Below are 26,779 nucleotides of genomic sequence, written 5' to 3' on the forward strand. Positions count from 1 at the left end.
AATTCCTCATGTAAGTGAAACACCAGCTCTTTAATGGCTGCAGAGTCCTCCCTGTTTTCTCTGCTCGGATCGCGACGCTGAATAATTCAAACATTACCCGATCACAGTCGTAAACTCACTGCTGCTCTGCTCCTCTGTGTTAGCGTCACTTCACATGGGGCTAAATGTACCAGTGCTTTATTATACGTACATATGCATATATACATATTGTAAACATATGCAGATGAGATGAGGTTTATGCACTAATGCTTTTCTGTCATGAGATAAATGTAGCGTGGAGCTGTAGAATACATTACTGTCATAGTGTGTGGGGATTTGAATAAAGATGAAACAGAATCAAAACATTGCTCACTTTTTTATCCATTGACCAAACCACTTTCTCCTCGATATTTAATAACATATCTGGTGCTTAAAAGACTGGAATGAACTGTCCCTAAAATACTTACCTGACAAATCCAGACTGATGTCTCTCTGGATTTTTTTATACAGCAGGATATCAGTCTGTTCCCCACGCCCACTGTTGTGTCTCGAGTCAGAACCAAATATGTTCATCCAATTAGATTTGTTTTTTTTAGTGACATGGGAAAAGAAGTAACTTTCTTTATTTCTTTATTTTTTCTTTTAATAGATTGTTTTTCCAGACCAAGGTTTAGTTTGTTTTCATACCTGACAGTTAGGACTGCTCACTGGTGCTCTTCCTCAGAGTGATCACATCATGTTATGTCAGCTGATTTAAACAGGTTTTGGCTTAAATCAGCTGGCTGGATATGTCACAGAGTTCAAATCTTCATCAAGTAATTAGATGCAGACTCGTAAACTCTGGTTTATATCTTGTTTAGTCCAAATTTAGACTTTTATTTTTAATCTGATTCATACATTATTTAGAGTTGGTTTAGTTCTGCTTGTTTTTAACTATAACTTTTATGCAGCCCAGATGGAATCTAGTATTTGCACAATACTAAAATTTCAAACTCTATATTGAAACTAAGGAATAGACCCATTCTGATACCTCAAAAAAAAAAAAAAACAACAACAAAAAAAACCAAAAAACATTTATTTAGAAAATAGAATGAGATGGGATATTTTTACTATTGATATGCAAACAATGAGTATCTAGCTTTGAGACTACTTTCAGTATCTATTCTAAACATTTACAATTTACCTCATAACTAATCTATACCTGTATTTGTGTACAGTAAGGCAAATAAGTATTTGAACACCCTGTGATTTTGCAAGTTCTCCCACTTAGAAATCATGGAAGGGTCTGACATTTTCATCTTATGTGCATGTCCACTGTGAGAGACATAATCTAAAAAAATCTGGAAATCACATTGTATGATTTTTAAAATAATTTATTGTTTATAATTTATGTTACTGCTGTGTGGTGGAAATTTAAATATATTCATGTTGTGTCTTTAAATGCATTTGATCTGTGTCTGTCAGACCCAGACCAGACATTAAAATGTGTGAAGATTCTGTCTTCATCCCAGAGGAAACTCGTTGTTGTTCTATCTGACTAAGTGTAAAATTTCATTATCATATGTGTGTGAAACAAAAGTCACTCTGCTTTGAAATGTATGTAGCATTGTCATTCTGGTATAAAATAGTCAGAGCACAGATGTTCAGGGGTTTAGATTTGGACTTAGACTGAGAGGGGAACTGGGGGAGAGGCCGGGAGGCTACCAGCCTGTGGCCAGGGCAGGCCTGGGCCCTGTCCTGTCTGTAGCTGCTGTAACAAACGATAAACCTTTTTTTCTGTATTTCAAAACTCACCGAGCTTCGCAAATGGATTACTTTTCAACTAGAACTGTAATTTTTTCCACAACAGCTGCAAATAAGTATTTGAACACCTGTCTATCAGCTAGAAGTCTGACCCTTAAAGACCTGTAAGTCCACCTTTAAAAGGTTCACCTCCACTTCACTTATTATCCTAAATTAGAAGCACCTGTTTGAGGTCGTTAGCTGCATAAAGACACCTGTCCACCCCATACAATCAGTAAGACTCCAACTACTAACAAGACCAAAGAACTGTCAAAATGCAGGTGAAAAAAGATCCACTGTTGGAGCAATTATTAGAAAATGGAAGAACATGACTGTCGGTCTCCCTCAGACTGGGGCTCCATGCAAGATCTCACCTCGTGGAGTCTCAATGATCCTAAGAAAGGTGAGGAATCAACACAGAACTACACGGGAGGAACTGGTCAATGACCTGAAAAAAGCTGGGACCACCGTTTCCAAGGTTACAGTAATACACTAAGACGTCATGGTTTAAAATCATGCATGGCACGGAAGGTTCCCCTGCTTAAACCAGCACATGTCCAGGCTTAAGTTTGACAATGACCATTTGGATGAACCAGAGGAGTCATGAGAGAAAGTCATGTGGTCAGATGAGACCAACATAGAACTTTTTGGTCTTAATTCCACTCGCCGTGTTTGAAGGAAGAAGAATGATGAGTACCATCCAAAGAACACCATCCTTACTGTGAAGCATGGGGGTGAAAACATCATGCTTTGGGGGTGTTTTTCTGCATATGGGACAGGACGACTGCACTGTATTAAGGAGAGGATGACCGGGGCCATGTATTGCAAGATTTTGGGGAACAACCTCCTTCCCTCAGTTAGAGCATTGAAGATGGGTCGTGGCTGGGTCTTCCAACATGACAATGACCCGAAGCACACAGCCAGGATAACCAAGGAGTGGCTTCGTGAGAAGTGGAGTGGCCTTGCCAGTCTCCAGACCTAAACCCAATGGAAAATCTTTGGAGAGAGCTCAAACTCCGTGTTTCTCAGTGATAGCCCAGAAACCTGAATGATCTAGAGAAGATCTGTGTGGAGGAGTGGGCCAAAATCCCTCCCACACGCTCCTTAAACACACCCAACACGTCTCCCACATGCCTCTAAAACAATATGTAAGGTACTGTGTGCGTCTGGCATGCACTGATTACTGATCCATCTTCAACCGAGTTGTCCTTGGTCAGAAGGAACAGGCAAAGTCCACTTGTATAGTTCAGGGATGTTTATTCAGGAGGAGGGAGCAGGTGACATGAGGGACTGATTGTTACACAGGTAGTTTTGTGGTGGTGTATCACTGTATAGATGTGTGTTTATGTGTGTGTGTGTGTGTGTGTGGTTATGTGAAAGAAAGACAAAGTATATATGCATTAGCAACACCAGAAACACTAATAAGCTATACAATTAATGAACAGAGAAAATGGCATGTTATAACACAAAGAACCACACGGGGCGCTCTCACACAATAAATTAACTATGTAAACCTTAAGTGTTCGTATAAATGTAATAATGAACAAATTATTACATTTATACGAATGGGCAAAAACTGTACAAAATATGGATGTAGGGAAGAATATTAGCTATTGCAAAAAGATGGACAATGGATGGACACAATTGAAGCGTTGTTATGTGGTAATTGCACGTGGAGCACATCGAACGATAAAAATACACATTTGTGAAATAAACTGGCTAAATACAACATTCATGCCCAATTACAAACAATACATCGTATGAACGCTCACAGGACTCATATACACAAAATTAAGCTCCGCTCCTAATACTCAAAAGTCCATTAGTTTGGAGAAGTGCTGCCAGTATCATCTGGCACTTCCGGAAGCCCCACTAGTTTGGTTACAGGGCGAACATAAATACTGTCTTCTGTGGCTCGAACAATGCCGTCTGATCCTGAGAAAACCTTGGTGATTGTGCCAACAGGCCACAGTCCTCTGGGGAGATTTGCATCTACAATCATAACAATTTGTCTTACAGCAACATTATCAGTAGATTTCCTTCATTTTTGTCTCAGCTGAAGCCCAGGGAGGTAGTTCTGGACAAAGTGCTTCCAGAAATGGTCGCTGATGACCTGTCTGTATTTCCATCTCCTGTTAGACAGAGCATCATGAGGGCCATACACTGCCTGTGGTAATGCTGCATCATGCTGCCCCATTAACAAGAGGCTTGGAGTTTAGGATGCCCTCAACCCTTATTGGCATTGTAAGCAAGACGACGGTTCAATGTTCCACGATTTAATAAGGTTAGGCTGAAGCATTTTTTTGTTTATCAGTCAATCCCTAAAATAAACAAGGAGCTCAATCCATAGCTATCAAAGTGCTAGAAAGTGAGTAAATGTATGTCACTTGAATTAATGTTTGTATAGCGTCTGTGTCGCATGTGTTGTGATGTTAATGTGTAGCAACGGAGCCACTGTTTTTATGTGCAAGACAAATTTCAGATCTCTGATCTGACAATAAAGTATTATCTATCTATCTATCTATCTATCTATCTATCTATCTATCTATCTATCTATCTATCTATCTATCTATCTATCTATCTATCTATTTTTCCACCACAGCTTGAACTGAAACTGTCACCCCACTAAGAAAAGCAGACAACCAGTCCAAACCCATGTAAGTAAGAGGACTGCTTTTACTAACCTGTGTCTTGAGTTTTGTCTCTACAGACACCCTGGTTCTTTCTCAGAGGGAGTTTTTCCTCTCCACTGTCACTCAGGAGTCCAATCTTGGGGTCTTCATCAGTGCTGCTTTAGCCCTACTCAGTACTACAAAACTCATAAATATTCTCTATTCAGACCCCTTCAGTCACCATACTTGAACCTTTACTTGGTTGGTATTTTTTTACTGTTTATGTGCCGCACCACCTGGCACTAGACTATGTACTAGACTAGACGCATGTACTCGATTCTCTTAACTCTAGGGCTGCATGATTTTTTTTTTATTTTTTTTTATTGAGATTTTTCTATAAACAGACAGGATATCTTGTTCTTTGTAGAGTATCTTCTATTGTCTAAATAACTGCGGCTTTGGGTGTGATAATGCATTAACTCAAATTGTGATTTAAATTTGATTGTGATACATTGTGCAGCCTTTTTTAACCCTTCCATTACTAGTTTATCACTTAAGAAAAGGGTAATACACAATAACAACACTGCTAGTACCTTCAGATTGAAAATAGCACAAAATGAAATGCGTGTTGTTGTTTTTTTTGTTTTTTTGTCTACATTTGACCCATCCTTCAATGTTAGACGCACAACATGGTAATAAAAAGGTAGGTGAAGGTTCAATGTAAAAAATAAAATATATTGTAAAGAGGGGGTATTATGTAAAATAATTTTGTGGTATCTTTCTCACAATTTTTACCATTGTTCCTTCATTAAAAACATGCCTACAGAGGTTTTAGATGTTTATGCATGTTTGAGTATTTTAGCAATCTCTCTCGAGCCCTATTTGAACCCTCCTTATGGTTAGCAGTATGAGTCTGTGCACAGCTCTGCCTACAAGACTACGCCACCCATTCTCCCACATGACAATTCTCCATAAATATACAAAAACATGATACCAAAACTGTACACAGCAACTTCATAAACCTGATGCACTCTGATTCTGTTGTGAAGTGATAGTGATAGTGCTGTGAAAGAGGAGTGACAAGGAGTAAAGGGAGGGGGCTCAGAGCTTCAAAAAATGTATAAGACATGTTAATTCGTTGTTTGCTGTGAATACAGTGTTCCTTCGTTTATTGCGATGGTTACGTTCCAAAAATAACACGCAATAGGCAAAATCTGCGAAATAGAAAGCTTTATTTTTTACAATAATCATATGTATTTTAAGAGTGTAAAACCCCTCTCCACACAGTTTATACACTTTTCTCAGATAGGCATTAACATTTTCTCACATTATCTGTGTAAACCCTCAATCGTCCAGGTCTGATCCATTGCAAAAGAAAAATCTGTCAACTGGACAAAACTTCTTCAGGCAAATCCACAGCTGTGCCGTGGACTCACCGGTCTCTCCTTTTATGCCTAACTTATACGTGGAACAATTTGAACAGGAGGCTTTTGCCTCTCTTCCAGGTACTCCACCCACACATTGATATCAATATGTGGATGACACCTGGACTAAAATCAAAATTTAAGATCTGGAGCCCTTTACTGCATATATTAATGCAGTGGATCCAAACATCAAGTTCACATGGGAAGAAGCCAAGGAGAACAAACTGACCTTCTTAGATTGTGCAGTAATAATAGGAGAGGACCGGCGACTCCAGGTAGAAGTTTACAGGAAGCCCACACACACTGACCAATACCTGCTGTTGGATTCACACCATCCACTGCAGCACAAACTTGGAGTTATCCATACACTACAACACAGAGCTCAAGTTGTGCCCACTAACACAGAGGAAAAAGTGAATGAGGAGCAACATGTGGAGAAAGCCCTCTCTGTTTGTGGATATCCAAAATGGGCCTTCAATAGATCTAAGAGAGCTAAAAAACAAGACAACATGGAATCTGAACCCAGAAGGAAACTATTCCTTACACTGCGGGTGTGTCAGAAAAACTTCAGAGAATTTTCAGACAGTATGAGATTCGTGTCTTTTTCAAACCTACAAACACTTTAAAACAGACACTGTCTAAATTGTCTAAATACCCCCTTGTTAATACCCTATAGAAGTAAAATACCCCCTGATCGGCTTCCTGGATTCACTCTGCCACTGCATCCAACAGATCAGTGTGTGGATGCAAAACAACTTTCTCCAGCTAAACTCAGATAAGACTGAAGTCATCATCTTTGGCCCACAGAAACATAAAGTGTCAGCAGTCACATCCAGTCTCTCTCTCTAAAACCTTCAAATCAGGCTAGAAATCTAGGAGTAATAATGGACTCAGACTTGAACTTTAACAGCCACATCAAATCAATAACATCTGCAGCTTAAAACTACCTAAAAACATTGCAAAAATCAAAGGTATACTGTCAAAGCCAGACTTAGAGAGACTTATCCATGCATTTGTCTCCAGTAGGTTAGACTACTGTAATGGCCTGCTCACTGGGCTCTCCAAATTAGCCTTAACACAGCTGCAGTACATCCAGAACGCTGCTGCTTGGGTCCTGATTAGAACCAGGAAGTACGAGCACATATGTCCTGTGCTCAGGTCTCTGCACTGGCTTCCTGTAGCTCAAAGAATAGACTTTAAAGCAGTTCTGCTTGTGTACAAGTCTCTCCATGACCTAGCACCAAAGTATATCTCCGACATGTTAGTGCCATATGAACCATCTCACACTCTGAGGACTTCAGGGACTGGCCTCCTGCTGGTGCCCAGAGTCAAGACTAAACATGGGAAATCAGCATTTAAGTTTTATGCAGCTAAAACCTGGAACAGTCTTCCTGAAGATGTGAGACAGGCCTCTACTTTGACAATGTTTAAATCCAGGCTCAAAACAGTTCTGTTCAGCTGTGCATACGACTGAAAGGTTTTTATGATTGAAATGTTTTTATTCTGCACTCTTCTTCTGTTTTAATGTAAATTTTATGATGATTATTTGTGATAATTTATCTTTTGATTTGTGTGATTTTAATGTCCTTCTTATTCTGTAAAGCACATTGAATTACTTTGTGTACGAATTGTGCTATACAAATAAACTTGCCTTGCCTTGCCTTCCTGTGCCCCGCGCTGTCTCCAACATCTGGCATTCCCAGCTCCAAAATGTATTTTTGTTTTGGCATAATAAAGAAGCACATTAGGCATTTCCAATTAAACTCCCACCAAATATGAATGTTTGTACACTTCCACTGAGATTCACAAACATTCAAATCGCTTTTAATGCTTGATTTTATGTTGTAAATTTTTGTGATATTTTATTATTGTATCCACTGTGAAGCGACTTTGAGTGTCCTGAAAAGCGCTATATAAATAAAATGTATTATTATTATTATTATTATTATTCAGCCAATCGTAATTTGATATTATCAGACCTTCTTCAGTCTCCCATTTTTCTTTGATGTATTCTGTTGAATGTGATTTTTTTTTTGCCAAAAACCTTTTATAAAACTTAGCAATAGCCCCTTTGATTGTAGAGTTCTTATAAGCTTTCAAGAATACTGTAAGTATTGGGTCATTAAGGACTGTTTTGACCGTTATGTTCAAAATAACTGCAATTTCAGTGTTTAGTCTTCCAGTGTTTAAAAGTATTGTCCATTACATTAGGTCTAAATCCAGGATCAAAAGCACACCAGTGTATGATTTGTATTTTATCATCTAATTTAAATTCTCCTTTTACTTTGATCAATTTTTTAACTGAGTTTTAATAAATAGATTTTTAATATCCTTGATATAACCATCCAAACTTGTATGGTCCAGGTCTGGGTATTGGTCTTTAACTAAAAGTTCTATATCTCTCCATCTAGCTTGAAATTTTAGAGAGCACATATTAAAAAGAGGCTTGAGTTGTGCAGCATAAAAATATTCCTTAAAGTTGGGTAGGCCATGCCTCCTTCTCCTTTTAAAAGCTATAAAGTTTTATATTTAACCCTGGGTCAAAATATAGCCTCTTTATTACCCCATAGATGTAAAATACCTCCTCTTTAATATCATATAGAAGTAAAATATTCCCTCTTTAATACCCCATAGAAGTAAAATACACCCTCTATAAGTGAATGTGTTTGGAGTTTGTTTACAGTAAATGCCTGAAAAATGCATCTATATCTTGTTCTTCTCTACTGCATATTTCCTCTTTCTCTCAAACCAGGCTCATAAACTAAAGGCTGCTGTCCCTTGTTGCTATAGAAACATAAACTTCTGAAATTGAACTGTCTGTGTCCAGATAATTAGAGCAACAGAAAAACATGTAGGAGACTGGACCCTAGGAGGAGATGTACAGCACAACAAGCCACTGTTTAAGGCTGTAAAGGAGTGAGATAGAGTGGGAGAGGGCAGTACGCTGAAGGTTACACACATAGCCCGTGTTCGGCTCCAGTCAGATGAAACTCATCGAGGCTAGCAGTTGCAGCAGCAAATTTGGAGTCGAGTTCCATATTTAAAATTCAAGCCGCGAGTATCATAGCAACCAAAGAACAACTATGGAGCAAAGCTGTTGAAGATAACACCCCTTCCCGTCCACACCGCTGGTTTAGCACAGAGTGGGTGCTGTCAATCAAAACTTTTGCTAATGGGAGTGACCTTGGGGAAAGAAGGCAGCTGATTTGCCTGTTATTAATGTCCATATCTTGAATTCTAGATTCAATACCGAAATAACAAAATACCAGGATCACGTAGAGCGGGTTAAATCCATGGATCTGTTAAAATAACTGGATAGGGTATTGTTATCTTAGAGCTCTCTCAAGTGGCCACTCATTGGTACTACAACTAAAAATCCCTCCTGCCAAGAAATCTTTTTTTTCATAGAGCACAATGTAATCACAAACTGCTCGTGTTAGGCTGATAGGCCACCTAACTTTCACAAAGGTTGAATTTTGTGCCGATTTTTACTTATTGTCAGAACATGAACTATTTCTCAGCTCAGCTCTTTTTAATCATTAGCTTTAGTTACACTTTATGCCCACTTTAGCTAAGCTCAAGTGCTGATTGGTTAGAGCGGTCATGTGATACGACATGAACAAGCATGTCAGAGATGCGAACAAGCCTAAAGGTTGTGAATGAGCCACAGGTTTAGAACACTACATTATAATTTATCATTTGTAATTTATACTTCGCTGCCACTCCACTCACTCTCGGCGCTCAAAGTCTCATGGGGGGTAGCTCAACCGCTACATGGTCCATCGCCAAGGCAGGACTGGATGTACCTAGCTACTAAAGGCTAAACTCACGACATGTGCCCATTGACTACAATGCGCCGCCATGTTTAGATGCTGGGACTTGGTTGATACGAACATTTTAAGACCAAAATGACGAGTCTAACAGCAGCAGTTACACAGAGAGGGGCCACAGTTTTTCAGTGTAAACTGAATTGGAACCAGAGTCAATGCCAAAGCCTATGCTCACTTCCTATTTGGAACGCGGTGGCTAGCAGGTTAGTTATGTCCATTTATATATATAGTCTATGGATACACATGGGTCATGAATTTTATTATGTTTTTGCCATTAAAGACATGTTTGTTTCTTTTACTGCTAATAAGAGAGGGCAGTGTTTAGATGCTGCACTGGTATAAACATCATGTCCCGTGCATTTTAATGAGCAAGCAAAATAAAAGCATTTATTTTGATGTTTGTAATAATAATAATAATAACACCTTACAATTGTTGAAGCCTCTCACAGCCCTACACTGTATCATTATTCATTTACTCCTCACGCGGCAGAGGTAAGTTATTCTTCTACTCACAGTTGCCTTGGGACAGACTGATGGAAATGAGGCTGCCACTCTGTGCCGTCGGCCTCTCCCACCACTAACACTCACTCACACACCACATTCATATTAGACAATGCAGGTGAAGTGTCTTGCCTAAGGACACAATCGACACAAATCGATCTCGTGACCTTCACATTGGCAGAGCACTGCTCTCACCAGGCCTAATAAGGCGCCAGACAAACAAGTTAGACCCTAGGCGATTACAATACATTTTATTCATAAGCACTTCCCTAACTCCCAAGGCCACTTTACAAAGAGCATAAACAAGGTTTGACTCTATTTCCTCTTTTCACGGTTTCAAAATCAAGTACCCTTACTTAAAAAAAAAAAAAAGGCCTCGAAGGGGGATACACCTGTGGCAGAACTGACAAGGGAGTTGTGGGCATACTCGATCCAGGGCAGGAACGTGCTCCAGGCTGCCAGATTAGAGGACACAACACAGCGTAGGGCCATCTCGAGGTCCTGGTTAGCCCGCTCGGTCTGTCCGTTCGACTGCGGGTGAAAACCAGAGGTGAGGCTAATGGATGCGCCCAAACCCCTCGCAAAAGGCGCGCCACACTTGGGACGTGAACTGTGGCCCGTGGTCCGACACAATGTCAGACGGGATTCTGTGGAGTTTGTGTGAAGTTTCGCCAGGGCGATGAAGTGGGCAGCCTTGGAGAAGCGATCGACGACTGTGAGGCTTACCGTGTTGTCGTGAAACGGGGGAAGGCCAGTGATGAAATCCACTGCCACATGGATGTCTCGGGACAGGGAGTGGATGGAGCAGTCCCGATGGTGGCGAGTGGGAGGCCTTGCCCCTGGCACACACCTGGCACGCAGCGCCATAGTCCCTAGTGTCTTTGTCCACGGTGGGCCACCAAAAATATCGCCTCAGAAGAGAGATGGTACGGTAAGTTCCAGGGTGGCAGGAGAACCGGGACCCTGAACCCACTCCAGGACCTGAGAATGCACAGTGTTAGGGACAAACAGCATGCCAGGTGGGCCGTTACCTGGATCAGAGTAGCTCCGTTGGGCCTCTTGGACTAGATTCTCGATCTCCCACCTGACGGCCGCGACCACACGGGAAACAGGGACGATAGGCTCCGGGACGGTAGAGCCCTCCTCCTGGGTGAACTGCCAGGACAGGGCGTCAGGCTTAATATTGCGGGACCCTGGGCAATGAGTAAGTGTAAAATCAAAATGATTAAAAAACAAAGACCACCGAGCCTGGTGGGAATTCAAACACTTAGCTGACTGGATGTAGGATAAGTTCTTGTGGTCCGTCCAGACTACGAACGGTTGCTCCGCCCCCTCCAACCAATGGGGCCACTCTTCCAGGGCTAGCTTCACCGCTAGCAACTCGTGGTCCCCTACGTCGTAGCGGCTCTCAGTAGAGGACAACCGGCGGGAAAAGAAGGCACAGGGGAAGAGACAGTTCTTGGGTTTGAATCTCTGGGAGAGGACTGCCCCTACGCTGGAGTCAGATGTGTCCACCTCCACAATAATTTGATGAGAGGGATCGGGTTGGTGCAGGATGGGGGCAGAAGTAAACAAACGTTTGAGCAGATTGAAGGCTGCCTGGGCTTCCAGGGACCAAGAAAACTGTGGAGAGGGAGAGGTTAGATTGGTGAGGGGTGAAATGAGCCAACTAAAGTCTTGGATGAACCTACGGTAAAAGTTAGCGAACCCGGTAAAACGTTGGAGCTGTTTACGAGTGCTTGGAGTGGGCCAACTGGTAACCGCCTTTATCTTTTCGGGGTCAGCCCTAACTTGACCCCTCCCCACGATAAAACCTAGGAAGCCGATCTCCTCTGAATGAAATTCGAACTTTTCTGCCTTGACGAATAATAACCTATTTTCGAGGAGGCGCTGGAGAACTAAACGGATGTGGTGACGGTGTTCCTGTGGGGATTGGGAGAAAATGAGAATATTATCAAGATAAACAAACACGAATTGGTTCAAAAAATCCTGAAGGATGTCATTAATAAGAGCCTGAAAAACCGCAGGAGCATTAGTGAGTCCAAAAGGCATAACTAAATATTCGAAATGTCCAAGGGGGGTCTTAAACGCGGTCTTCCACTCGTCCCCCTCCCTTATACGTATCAAGTGGTAGGCGTTTCTGAGACCTAATTTAGAGAAAATAGCGGCCCCATGTAGTGGGGTGAACGCGGAGTCGAGGAGTGAAGGGGGTATTTATTCTTAACCGTTATGGCATTGACACCCCGATAATCGATGCAGGGGCGTAGGGTCTTGTCTTTTTTAGCCACGAAGAAGAACCCCGCGCCGGGGAGGAGGACGGGCGGATGATACCAGCGGCCAAAGAATCACAGATATACTGCTCCATGGTCTCATGCTCAGAGAGGTTATATAGTCCACTGGCTGGTAAGGAGGCTCCTGGCAGACGGTCAATTGCGCAGTCCTATGGACGATGAGGGGGCAGGGAGAGAGCCCTGCTCTTGCTGAAAACCTCTCTCATGTCGTGATACTCTTCCGGGATAGAAGAGAGGTCCGGGGCCTCAGGAGGCTGGCTGGGGGCGGAGCGTGCCCCCCCCCCGGCCGGCGACAGAGCAGATTGGAGGCAGCGGGTGTGGCAAAAAGAGCTCCAACCAATCCCCTCCAGATCCAGTCAATAGTGGGGTTGTGGGCCTTTAACCATGGATATCCCAGGATCAATGGAGCTGAGGGGGATGAAATGACGTGGAAACTACGGGACTCATGATGGTTACCTGACAAGATCAGCGTGACTGGCTCCGTGACATGCGTGACCTTCGCTAATAATTGTCCGTTGAGGGTTAACGCCGTAAGGGGGCATTCCAAGGACTCCAAAACAATTCCCAATTGCTCGGCCACCCGCTGAACAATAAAATCCTCCTCCACCCCGGAGTCGATAAGAGCAGAAATAGGCAGAGTCACGATAGCAAGCATGGCTGGGAGGAGCAGCCTATCTCCCTTCTCTGGGATCGCCTGCTGACCCACCAGTACTCCCAGGGCTACTGGCGGGCCCAATCTTTTGGTCGAACCGGACAGGAGGCGATGTAATGTCCCTTCTCACCACAGTACAGGCACACCCCCACCAGGTGGCCGATGCCAACACTCCTCGGTTGAAAGGTGAGCACGACCCAGCTGCATAGGCTCCCCAGCGCTGGGCGGTGAAGGGTGGACCTCACTCCGTGCTGGAGAAAAACGTCTTACGGGCTGAACTGGAGAGTGACGTTTCTCCCGTAGACGGGCCTGCAGGCGATTATCTATCCGGTTAGTCAGCGCAATGAGGGTCTCTATATCCGGGGGCTCGTCACGGAAACCAGTTTCATCTTTCAGGCGGTCGTTTAATCCCTTTAAAATACTGCCTTCAAAGCGCTATTGGTCCAGTCGACCTCCGCAGCCAAGGTCCAGAATTCAATTATGTAGTGGAACAGAAAGCCCCGACAGAGGCTAGGCTGACCTGAATAGGGGTCCGGGTCCGTGCCCCTTGACTCCCGGGGGCCCGGCAGCACAGAGGCTCCAACAGAGACGGTGGTCACAGGCGTCAGAGATGCGGGGATGAGCAGCGCGGCCACCTGTGTGTTGAGCTGGGCCAGCTGCTGGGAAAGGGCCTGATTACTCTCCAGGAGGGTCCAAATAGTTTGATCATGCTGGCCTATGATCACTCCCTGGTGCGAGAAGGCCTGGCAAAGTGCTGAGTCCGAGCTCGAGTCCGCTTGGTCCATGTTGGCCAGATCGTTCTGTCATAACGGTGGGTTTAGTGGACCAAATAGTGCAGGACTCGGGAAAGTGTTACAGTGTTTATTTACAGTTTGTGAATCAAAATACAAGTAGATAAGTTCATTAGGCGGGAAAACAGGAGACGGGGTGCGGGCCAGGATCCAGGAACGGTGCAAGCGGCACAGGGATGGGGAGCAGAGCGGGAGCCAGTGTCCAGGAACGTGGGGTGCGTAGACAGAGGCAGGACAACCAGGAACAACACCAGGAGCAGAGAGCGGAACGAGATCCAGAGGCGTAGGGTGCAAGGAGCGAGACAACACAAGACTGTACCGGGAAGGAGAGGCAGGGTCAGAGCAGAGCCGGGAGCGCAGAAGCCGGGAAGGTCTAGGTAACCAGGTCTGCAGGGTAGCATAGAGGAAACACAAATGAGCAGGATACAAAAAGCAGGACTGCAAAAAGCAAACTAGCTGGATATTCACGTGAGACACGCGGACGATCTGGCACCGAATTGTCAGGTCCTCGCTCCTCTTGTCCACGGCAGCAGATGGTGGTGATTACGTTGATGGGCTGCAGGTGCGCACGGGAAGAGCCAGGGCTCAGCCCAGCTCTGGTTCCGGCAGGTGGGGCAAGGGAGAGAACAGGGCAGGATACAAAACACGGCATGGAAAATGCGGATCGTGACAGTTCCACCTTGTGATGTCACGTAGCAGCAGTTTTCAAGTTAACAGCTCAATTCAATTTCAATTCAATTTATTTTTGTAAAGCCAAAAATCGAAACAGGAGTTGCCTCTAAGGGCTGAACATGAGAATTGATTTAACCAACAGAAAGTTAGAAAATCAACAATGAAACAGACAAAACAAGCAAATGGATAACAGAACATACCCTGTCCTTAGACCCTCTTTCTTGGCAACGAAAAAAGACTCTAAAAAAAGACAAGTCTTGAGGAGAATCACAGTGAAGGAGAGATCCATTTCCATGGACATGCAGGCTGCAGATGTGTCCAGGACTAATGCACATCCATTTGCAGATAGGGTTCAAGACAGTAGGATGAGAGCCCATTCAACTAAGGGACAGAGGGAGGCCCACCCATGGCAGGACAGGAGCCACCCCAGCCAGGCTCCAGGACATCCAGCCAGGTGAGGGAAGGGAGGGTCAGAGTCCACAGAACAGGATCAGGGCACCGGAGGGCATCTAGGGTCCAGTCATCACTGGGCGGTCAGCGGCCAGGCATCTGAAACAGTTGCACTCCACAGAGTGGAGGGGGACAGGGAACAACATGTGAATATCAATGAACACCAGGTGAACTGAATAGTGAAATAGGAGGAAACAGAGGATAGTGCTCAGGTTATCATACCTCTCTCAACATAGCTACCTCTAGGCAGCTTAACTAAAACTGCAAGGTTTATTTCTGCACATCTAGAGTCTGTGTGTGCCACTTTAACAAGGGCAGGGAGCTGATCCTATAACACTGGAGCCTGGTAAGTTCTTTTAGACACTCTAGGAACCAGCAGTAGTCCAGCATTTTGAGAGTGGAGTGCTCTGTTTGAATAATATGGTACTATAGCATCTTGCAGATACGATGGGGCCATGCTCTTTATGGCTTTACATGTCAGGAGGAGTACTTTGAATTTAATTCTAAACTCGACAGGAAGCTAGTGAAGGGACTCCAGCACTGGGATTGATGTGTTTGTTTCTTGTAGTTCCTGTTAAGAGCCTGGCTTCTGCATTTTGAACTCACTGAAAGCCTTTTATAGAGTAGCTAGTAAGGAGTTACAATAACCTAGCCTTGATGTAGCAAATGCATGGATGAGTTTTTCATCATCACTTTTAGACAAGTTTTTTTCTGATTTTGGCAATATTATGCAGGTAGAAGAAGGCTGTTCTACAGGCTTGGTTTTTATGTGATGTGAATGAGAGCTCTTGGTCAAATAAGACTCCGAGATTCCTTACAGTAGAGCAGAAGGCTACACTGTCACTGTCCAGTTTGACTGTCTGGTCAGTTAGAGTCTCACAGGCCTTTGGGGCCTAGAATAATTACTTGTTTTTTCAGGGTTAGAAACAGATAATTAAGTGTCATCCAAGTTTTTATGTCCTTCAGACAGGCACTAAGTCTGTCTACTCTATCAGTCTGATCTGGTTTCATTGATTGAAGTACACCTCTATGTCATCAGCATATAGTGGGAGTTAATGCCATGTTTTCGGATGATATTACCTAATGGCAACATATAAAGTGTGAACAGGATTTGACCAAGTACAGAACCTTGTGGCACACCCTAGGCTGCCTTAGAACATGGTGAGGAACTCTGATTTACATTAAACCAGCTGAGGGCTGCTCCACTGACACCTATGTCACATTTTAACATCTGTAGTGGAATATTGAGGTCGATTGTGTCAAATGCTACACTGAGGTCCAACAGAACCAGGACTGAGACCAGTCCATTGTCAGCAGCTAATAACAAGCCATTTGTGACTTTAAGTAGTGCAGTTTCTGTGCTGTGGTGAGCGCTGAATCCGGCCTGAAAAATTTCAAATTTTCAAAATTATTAGCTTGTAGATGGCGACAAAGCTGCTTAATTACAACTTTTTCGAAGATTTTTGAGACAAACGGAAGATTAGAGGTGGATTGATAGTTGGCTAAACGATCAGGTTCAAGATGATTTTTCTCAGAAGTGGTTTAATCACTGTATATTCGAAAGACTGAGGGACATAGCCATTTTCTAATGAGGTGATTATTCTATTAATGATAGGATCTATAATTAGAGAGAGGATTTCTTTGAGGAGTCTGGTTGGTATGGGGTCTAACATACAAGTTGATGTTTTTGAGGACATAAATGCTGCTTGGTCGACAGCAGTAAACCTGTTTAGTATCACTGGTGGATTTATGTGGGATCCTAGTCCTACAGTGGCTTGCAAAAGTATTCACCCCCCTGGAACTTGTTGTTGTCCCCTGTCCCACTCCCCCTGTGGAGTGTATCTCTTTCAGATGCCCCGATGACAGCTGGACCCTCTCCTCCTCCCCGCCTGGCCCTCCTCCTTGCCTGGCTCTCCTCCTCCTCGCCTGGCTCTCCTCCTCCTCGCCTGGCTCTCCTCCTCCTCGCCCGGCTCTCCTCCTCCTCGTCTGGTCTTCCTCCTCCTCGCCTGGCCGATTTTTCTTGTTTTGTCTGATTTTTCCTGTTGTAGCTGATTTTTCCTGTTGTGTTTGATTTTTCCTGTTGTTTTGTTTTTTGTGTGTTGGCGGCACGGTGGCTGAGTGGCAACACTCATGTCTCACAGCAAGAAGGTTTGGTTCGATCCCCGGGTCACCAGGCCTTTCTGTGTGGAGTTTTACGTTTTTCTCCCCGTGTCTGGATGGGTTTCCTCCGGGTACTCCGGTTTCCCCCATCAACCAAAACATGAACGCCCTTCGAGACAAGTGTTGTTGTGATTTTGGGCGTTACAAAAATAAATGAATTGAATTGAACTTTTTCAAATTTTATCAAGTCACAACCACAAATTTAAATATTTTTTTAAATTTGCATTTTATGTGAATAAGTAACACAAAATGGTACATAAGTGTGAAGTAGAAAGAAAACTATACATCATTTCAAGATAAAAATAAAAAATAAAATAAAAAACACCAATCTGAAAAGTGCAGCATGCAAAATTCAGCCCCTTGAAGTCAATACCGCCTTTTGTTGCAATTGCAGCTGCAAGTCTTTTGGGATATGTCTCCACCAGCTTTGTACACCTACAGACTGAAATCTTTGCACATTCTTCCTGGCAAAATAGTTCAAGCTCTCTGCCACATGTTTGCTGTGTTCTTCAGATTACTTCTAGAGAACTGTAAACAATGGATGATTTTGTAAACTTATGGATGATTTTCAACAATGGTTTTCTTCTTGCCACTCTTCTATAAAGACCAGAGTTGTGTAGTGCATGACTAGAAGAGCAGCAGAAATCCACAGTTCAGGTGGGGGAATCTGTTCACAGGACAACTATTAGAGTCACCAGGGTCTTCTGGCTGCATCTCTGATGAATGCTCTTCTTGTTCGCTCTGTAAGTTTTGGTGGACAGCCATGTCTGGTTAGGTTGTGCCATACTCTCCATTTCCGCATGATGGATTGAACAGTGCTCCTTGAGATGTTCAACGCTTGGGAAATCTTTTTAGATCCAAGCCCCACTTTAAACTTCACCACAACGTTTTCTCTGACCTGTTTGGTGTGCTCCTTTGACTTCATTTTGTGGTTTGCTCCCCAACACTCTTTTAACAAACCTCTGTGGCCTTCATGGTACAGCTGCATTTATATTGAGACAAGATTACACACAGGTGGACTCTCTTTAGTCATTAGTTCAACATTCAATCTTTCCAAAATCATCAGGCAACCTCTAAAAGCAATTGGTTGCATTTGTGGTAAGACAGCTGTTGAGGCTTGTGCTGCAGGTGTCCTTACCTGGTTTCCCGCGGTGCGGTCTGGTGGACTATATAAGCGCTCCCTTTCTCATTGCTCCCCCTTTTGCCGACACGCATTTCTGGGTCCCTGTGTAGGCAGCTTTGTCCTCCATACCCTCCATACCTAATCTATTCATCTGTTTCATTCATGAAAATATCCACATTGCTAAATCCTCTTCTTTTAGTGCCGCCATCTGACTGCAGTTCGGCACCGCTTCACTTTTGCAATACGCTGAATTTCATAGTACGTTCACGTGCGCCCTTGTCTTTGGTGACAGGTAATTAATATCCACTTCTACTGTCCATTCATCAAATTGTCCAAACTCAAGTCCATGTTCCATGTAGTTTCTCTGCTTGACTGGAACATTGCATCTTGAGCCAAGTGCGTGCCGCTGTGTGCCTTTATCTGCAGTGACAGTTAATGCCCCGCGGGGTCTTTTCATTCATAAAATCCCCAAATTCTTAGGCATCTGTCCCTTGTAGTCCCGCTGCTCGGCTGCACTCGCTGTTCCAGGTCTATTATGCACAGTGGTGCATTTTCATCAATAGAAAAAGGTAAATGCCTCCAAATGTAATTTCAACTCCAAGCATGCATCCTCTAACTATTAGTTTGGTTGTGTAGCTGGCATTGTGCCAAGGACGACATGAGACATCTTACATCTCAACAAACTCTAGAAAGTTAGAAAGTGAGCTACGTAAAATGGACTCCCAGCCATCAAATCTGGGATTGTGCGCTCACCCTGCTCATTCAGTGGTATGGTATATTAGCTGGGTTCAGTTACATTGAGCTGTAGGACTAATGCTAACTTCCCATTCATTTTAGGTGTCATCAGTGGTCAGCAGCGGCACAGCTGCCTCTGCTGCTTTGTCTTTTGTTTTGCCCTTTGCCTTTCCTCACCTTGCTTTGTTTTGTTTTGCCTTTCAGGGTTTTATTTTGCTTTCTTTTGTTTTGCTCAATTTACAGTTTAACGTGGTCCACTCTCAGATCGCCTTCTTTTAGTGGCGCTGTTCTGGGCAGAGCTTGGACTGGTGCACCTGAGCTCTGTGCATCGAGCTGGATTTTGCCCTGTTCATGGTCTGACAGGCAGTGGTCTTTAGCTCGGTAAACTTTTAATTCACTGAATGAGTGTTTATGGGTGGACTCAGATTTGATATATTGTAGTCATTGTTAATTAAATTAAAACACTGTTTCCTTGAATATGTAAAATAAACGATGTAAATTAAGTGGAACCTGGGTCTTTCATCTTGATATGCTCACCTATGTGCCTTATACCTAGGGTCTAGTCCCCAAACTAGATTTGGGGTAGCGTTGTTGCAACACTTTTTTTTTTTTTTTAGTACTACTAGTATTATTAACCCCTCAATTGCCACACATTCAAGAAAAAGGGGGCTGGATACTTTTGCATGGTGCACTTTTAGGTTTTTTATTCTTTAAAAATTGGAAATCTTGTCAAATATTTTCTTCCACTTCATACTTGTGTGCCATTTTGTGTTGCTCATTCACATAAAATATTAATAAAATCTATTAAAATTTTTGTTTATGACGTGACAATATGTGGAAAAAGTCCAAGGGGGATGAATACTTTTGCAAGCCACTGTACAGCCTGCTCCCCTTTGAACTGCCACCTTATCGCTGTGGGGTAGTTTGCGTACCTGAATGATCCTAGGAGCTATGTTTCCTGGGGCATTATGTCTCAGGAGGGGGAAGCAGTGCTTCACCAACAGTGTTTACAGTGAGGGCGGAGAGCTGCTGAGCTCAACAGGGGACGTTGTTGGGCAGTGGAAGGAATACTTTGAGGATCTCCTCAATCCCCCCGTCATGTCTTCCGAGGAGGAAGCCGAGACTGGGGACCCGGAGGTGGACTCGTCCATCACCCTGGCTGAAGTCACTGAGGTGGTTGGCAAGCTCCTCGGTGGCAAGGCTCCGGGGGTGGATGAGATCCATCCTGAGTATCTCAAATCTCTTGATGTTGTGGGGCTGTCTTGGCTGACACGCCTTTGCAACATCACGTGGGAGTCGGGGACAGTGCCTGTGGAATGGTCCCTCTGTTTAAGAAGGGGGACCGGAGGGTGTGTTCCAACTACAGGGCAATCTCACTCCTCAGCCTTCCCGGTAAGGTCTATTCCAGGGTACTGGAGAAGAGAATCCGACCAACAGTCAAGCCTCGGATCCAGGAGGAGCAGTGTGGTTTTCATCCTGGTCGCGGAACACTGGACCAGCTCTGTGCTTGAGGGCTCATGAGAGTTTGCCCAACCAGTTTTGTGGATCTGGAGAAGGCATTTGACTGTGTCTCTTGTGGTGTCCTTTGTGGGGTGCTCTGGGAGCATGGGGTTTCCTTTGCTAAGAGTTGTCCGGCCCCTGTATGACCGGAGCAGGAGCTGTGCTCGCATTGCCGACAGTAAGTCAGACCTGTTCCCGATGCAGGGCTTTCCTTTGTCACCGGTTCTGTTCATTACATTTATGGACAGAATTTCTAGGCGCAGCCGGAGGCTGGAGGGGGTCTGGTTCGGGAACCACAGGATCTCATCTCTGCTGTTTGCAGATGATGTTGTCCTGATGGCTTCGTCGAGCCATTGATAGAAGGATCCTTGCAGCGTCCGCAGTGATGCGGTCGCTGTATCGGACCGTTGTGGTAAAGAAGGAGCTGAGCTGGAAGGCAAAGCTCTTGATTTACCGGTCAATCTACGTTCTTACCCTCACCTATGGTAAGCTTTGGGTAATGACCAAAAGGACAAGATCGCGGATACAAGCAGCCAAAATGAGTTTCCTCCACAGGGTGGCTGTGCACTCCCTTAGAGATAGGGTGAGGAGCTCAGTCACATGGGAGGAGCCCAGAGTAGAGCCACTGCTCCTCCACGTTGAGAGGACCCAGTTGAGATGGCTCGGGCATCTATTCCGGATGCCTCCCTAGGGAGGTGTTCCGGGTATGTCCCACCGGGAGGAGGCCCCGGGGAAGACCTAGGACACGCTGGAGGGACTATGTCTCTTGGCTAGCCTGGGAACGCCTCGGGATCCTCCCAGAATAGCTGGAGGAAGTGTGTGTGGAGAGGGAAGTCTGGGGCTCCCTGCTGAAACTGCTGCCTCCACGACCTGGCACCGGAATAAAGCGGAAGAAAATGGATGGATGTACAGCCTGGGCTTGCTCAGTACTAACTGTAGTCTAACTGAGTCATTTTGTTAAATTTATTTCTAATAGTTATGATTTTGTTGTTAAAAAACTTAAAGTCATTGCAACTAAGAGTAGGAGGGATTAAGGGTTCAACTGTGCTGGCAGTCAGCCTGGCTACAGTGCTGAACAGAAACCTGATGTTGTTTTTGTTTACTTCTATTAAATTTGAATAATATTTGGTTTGGGCCTTCCACAGAGCCTTCTTATACGTTAATAGGTAGATGTCCCATACCTTTAGAGATTGCTCAGTGTGTGCTCAAATTTTCTGACCTTTTGTTTGAGTGAGAGAAGTTCTTCATTGTACCATGGGGTACAACCTTCTGTTTTAAGAGCTACAGTATCAAGAGTGGTTTTCAGGGAGTCAAAGATCCGTCAGTAAACTGCCCTCTTATTGTTGGACTAAAGCTGTTTTCAGCAGGGTCATTATTTCTTTGAATTTTAAAATAAAATTTTCAGATATTGTTCTTTTCATTATAGTTTTATTATGTGGAGTATAATCTTTAAGGATAAACTGAAAGGTAATTAGAAAATGGTAGATAATATGGGATTTTGAGGGAGGACGTCACTGATCTCTACACCATATGTTAGAACAAGATCGAGGGTGTGCTTGTGACTGGGTTGGTTTATTCACCTTCTGAGTAAAACCAATACCATCTAGTAGGGCACTTAAGGCATTAGGAAATGTATGTTAAAATTTCAAACTATTACAGTCCTTTCCCAAGCTAACACTAGACTTGATATAAAGTCAGCGAACTCAATCAAAAACTCTAAAAAATTACCAGTAGGTCAGTAGATTATTATGAATAAAACAGCCTTTTGATTGACAGTAAAAGGCTTTCAAATGAGCTAAATGTTTTGTTAGTTTTAGGACTGAGTAGTAAACTGGAGTGTGAAATGACTGCCATACCACCATCTCAGCCTGTGGTCCTGGGGCTCTGAAAATTCAAGTAACTATGCAGAGTAGACTCATTTAGTCTAACCGTCATCTTTCAGGAGCCACATTTCAGTTAGAGCTAAAAGATCTAGGTCGTGGTCACCAATGAATTCATTTACTAAAAGAGATTTGGAGGAAAGGGACCTAATGTTTAGCAGTCCACATTTTGCATGCTTATCCATTTATTTGTTAATGGCACAAGTCATTATTTTTATTACGTTTTGTGATCTGACACCTGGAATAGTGTTCTTATCACATGGCTTATTGTTGTTTTTAGAATGAGGGATACACAGTCTCTATCTGCTCTGAGTCTGAACACTTGATTTGTCACAGTGCGGGCGAGAACTCAGCGATAGTAACAGAGCAGCGACTCTCTGCTGCTCTGCACCCGGGGCTCATCTCTGGCTTCTCATGTCAGGCTGTGGTCAGGGTCCAATTTAGAAGGGATGTACCAGCCGAAGTCAGGTGGATCCCATCCCTGAGCATGAGCCTGGGCTTCCCCCAGAACACACTCCAGTTATTGACAAAGACTACGTTGTTGTGAGGGCACCAATTTGACAACCAGCAATTAAAGGCAGAAAAATGGCTGAATATTTCAGAATTGGTACGGTTGGCCTGGAGACTAGAAAAACTACGATATGACACCTCCAATTCACACACAGCCCCTGCCTACAATTTGAGCATCTTGGACTGTTTTCGTCAGGTGTTTGCTACCACCTGCACACATCACACCACTATCCCTGTCATCAGTAAACGAGCCAGGGTTCTGACTCCACATATGACAACTTGAGCAGGACAGAGTGAATGAAGCATAGGAAGGTCCAGCCATGATGCTAGTCAGCTAGGCCAGCTCAGGCTGAATCTAGTGAAAAGCTACCTTTTACCTTTTGTGTTGTAAAGATGGACAATTCCAGGGCTGAAATTATCCAAATGATTCTAGTAAAGGTGTACAAAGTTTATAGTTGTAAAGACTGATGGAGAGACCAAAGATACCGACTCAGGAAACAGTTCAACAGAGTTTATTTGCAGATACAGGAATGTAAATGAAGGTAGACAGAGCAGACAGTTGGGAGCAGTGTCGTGTGAAATACTCTTGGAACAGGTCGTGGGTCGCATGATCAGAGGTGTTTGTATCAGTCGAGTTGAGCTGGATCTGAGGCTGAGGTGTATGGACCGGTTGTGGAAAGCTGGGTCGGAGACAGAGGTGCAGAGTGGTTCCAGGGAGTAGGGAATACACAAACAAATAAACCGGGGCATGACATGAAGAAAAAACAAGATCACAAGACGATCTGGCCCTGAGTGTCAGATCCTGTGCAGCTTGTTTGATAATGGGTTGGAGGTGTTCGTGAGAAGCCAGAATCTCCACCCAGCTCCAGGCTCAGACATAGAAGGGAGGGGGAAGGATAGCACAAAAAAAACCCCAAAAAAAACCTAATCCTGACAAAAAACACAGTGGGGCACTTCCTGTATTACCACATGGCATCACAAGGTGGAACTGTTTGAGAGAACTCAGCTTCAATATGCAGTTTGTGTGTTAAACGTGTGAATGAAACAAAACACAACTCCAGGTCTGTTTGTGATGAAGAAACAACATTATAACATAGATCAGGAAATGGTGTATTATGGCCCTTTAACTAATCTTTTTGCATCCCCACCACTGCCTATTGCAAATCCCATGTTTACCATTTCTTCTCTTCAACCACATCTACAGTATAAATCTCTCTCTAATCATTAACCTTTCACTGTTCTGCTTAATATCGATCAAATTGAGACACACGAAACCACTGCTGAGATCAAACCAATATTAGCAAGTCACTTCATCACTCTCAACGCTCTATTTAAATGACTGGTCAGTTATTTTCCTGCGGTCACCCATAGCAACCACTCCAAAGTCAAACGAGCATATCCGCATCCTGACGCTTCATTAATCGTGCACTTGTCCGATTAATTTAAACTGATAACGAGTTTTATTTTAACCTTGCACATGTTTTGGCCACAGACAATATTGGCAGCAGAGGTAATGTTTGTATTAGACTCTTACACCTTCTCTAAAGCCAGGATTAATTAAGCTTACCGTTGCATTAATCCTCATGTAATTAAGTGTTGCGACCTCCAGGGGGCATCTCAGAATTTAATAAGGTCATTACACTCAAATGACCTAGAATTACACAGAGGACAGGGGTTAATATGAGAGATGAGGTAATACTGATGAATGTATTTTTGTTTCACATGTTAAATTCAGGTTAAAATCAAATCAAAATCAGACTGAAATCAGTCAGAGTTAATGCATTTCTATGAGAGCTGTTTCTGGCCACAGTTGATATGCATTCACAAAGTAAACCAATCTCAGCTACTTACTCATTAACTGAATTATTAGGTATATTTCTATTAAAGGTGTACTGTGTAACTTTTCTGGTGCAGGGTTTGCCACTTGATTGTCTCCATGGAGATGTTGTAATGCTCTACAGCAGTGGTTCTTAAACTTTTTTTTTTTTTCCTTTTTCCATACCACCTGGGACTTTTGATGAGCAATTGTTTACCCCCTATTCTGGCATAATTGCATTTGTCTGTAGATAGACAGTATATATAAATGGACACAGCTAACCTGATAGCCGTTCCAAACAGGAAGTGAGCATGGGCGCACTTCCAGCTCCATCGACTCCAATGCACTCTACATTTGAAAACTGTCAGCCCTCTCTCTGTAACTATTGCTGTCAGGCTTGTCATTTTGCTCTTAAAATGTCTGTATTAACTTGTTCTACATGATCCTGTTTTTTTATTAGGCCCGAGCCTGGAACAACATCCTGGCGAGGGACTGAGCCCAGAAAATGGCAAATGTCAATTATTAAATACGCCCCAACATGCCAGTGACTGAAACTCACACCAAAAAAATAGAACATGTCAGAATATGACAAAAATTATATTATGGCTCCGCCCTAAACCATGCGGGAAGTCAGCCATATTGGATCAAACCCGGGAAAGACAAAGGTGTACAACCTCACATTAGGACATTTTATTGCAAACACTTCAAATTTAGACTTAACACACTAAACCCATGTGCAATTAAAGATTTATCAGTTATATTTTGAATATGACTTTGGGTGTGGTCATGGTGAATTTAACAAAATAGCAATTTTTGAAAAATTCCAAAATCATATTTCTCTTTCACATAATTTTTGTTTGGAAAAAAGCCAATACAGGGCAGATTTGTGAGCTGAATGCAATGATATGCAAATCAACATGCAACACAATGGTTCTCTAGCGCTCTCTTAAAGTTTTAGTTTAAAAAATTCATAAGTCTACACTATCTATTTGTTATGGACTTGTGAAATTCACAGGGGCCTTATTTGTGATGGGGCACAATGTGAGAAAGTCACATGGCTCTACCTTTTATGGTTTAGGAGAAAAATAGTGGGTCGGCAAAAAAATTATTTATTATTATTTTGGTCGGATTGAGGCCATTTTTGACCCCCCCAAACTTTAACGAAAAGTCAATTTTATTGGACCCCAAATCCAAGGTTGGTGAAAAGTGTATTAATTTGAACTGTTAAAAAAATTATATTTCAAAATGACTCAATAGATTTTTGAGGTGGCGCTAAATACTTTACAGCATTGAGAGACCTTTTTCATCATAGACAAAACCCTACAGGAAGCTGTCCACTGTGGGCAGAACCCAATTTTTGCAATTTTTTCCTTTCACATGTACCAACACCGTCGCAAGAGCTGCTCTGGACCCCAGTCCGCCATACATCTCCATCTCACAGCTACTCTGGCTAGGATCTGAGGTACAGAGAAAGCCAGGGAAAAGAAATTGTTTGAAACTTGTTTGGAAAGACAATCCTTCATTGAACAGGAATGGGGGCCTTAGATACCATCTGTCTCCCAACTATAACTCCATCCTCAGACCCAAAGCAAAAAAAAAACAACAACATACAATAGAGCTAGCCAGGATGCTAATAGGTGTGAAAGCACCCATTAAGAGTTGCTTGAATATGTTAAGTATATCTCAGACACAGGGCTCACTTGGTGTAGCACAATGGACCTAGCCTACATATAGAAACTGTAAAGAAAAGCTGTTTCCAGTTTCAGTGTAGTTAGCTCCTCCCTTCAGATAGATGTAAGTCAGTGTCCACCAGCAATCACCAGAACTGAAGAAGCGGCTTAGATAAGTAGCGAAACATCTTCATTCATGTCCCACCGGGAGGAGGCCCCGGGAAAGACCCAGGACACGCTGGAGGGACTATGTCTCTCGGTTGGCCTGGGAACGCCTTGGGGTCCCACCGGAGGAGCTGAAGGACGTGTCCGGGGTGCGGGAAGTCTGGGAGTCCCTGCTTAGACTGCTGCCCCCGTGACCCGGCCCCGGATAAGCGGAAGAAAATGGATGGATGGACATC

Source organism: Periophthalmus magnuspinnatus, chromosome 12 (genome assembly GCF_009829125.3).
Source record: "Periophthalmus magnuspinnatus isolate fPerMag1 chromosome 12, fPerMag1.2.pri, whole genome shotgun sequence".
Lineage (NCBI taxonomy): Eukaryota > Metazoa > Chordata > Actinopteri > Gobiiformes > Gobiidae > Periophthalmus > Periophthalmus magnuspinnatus.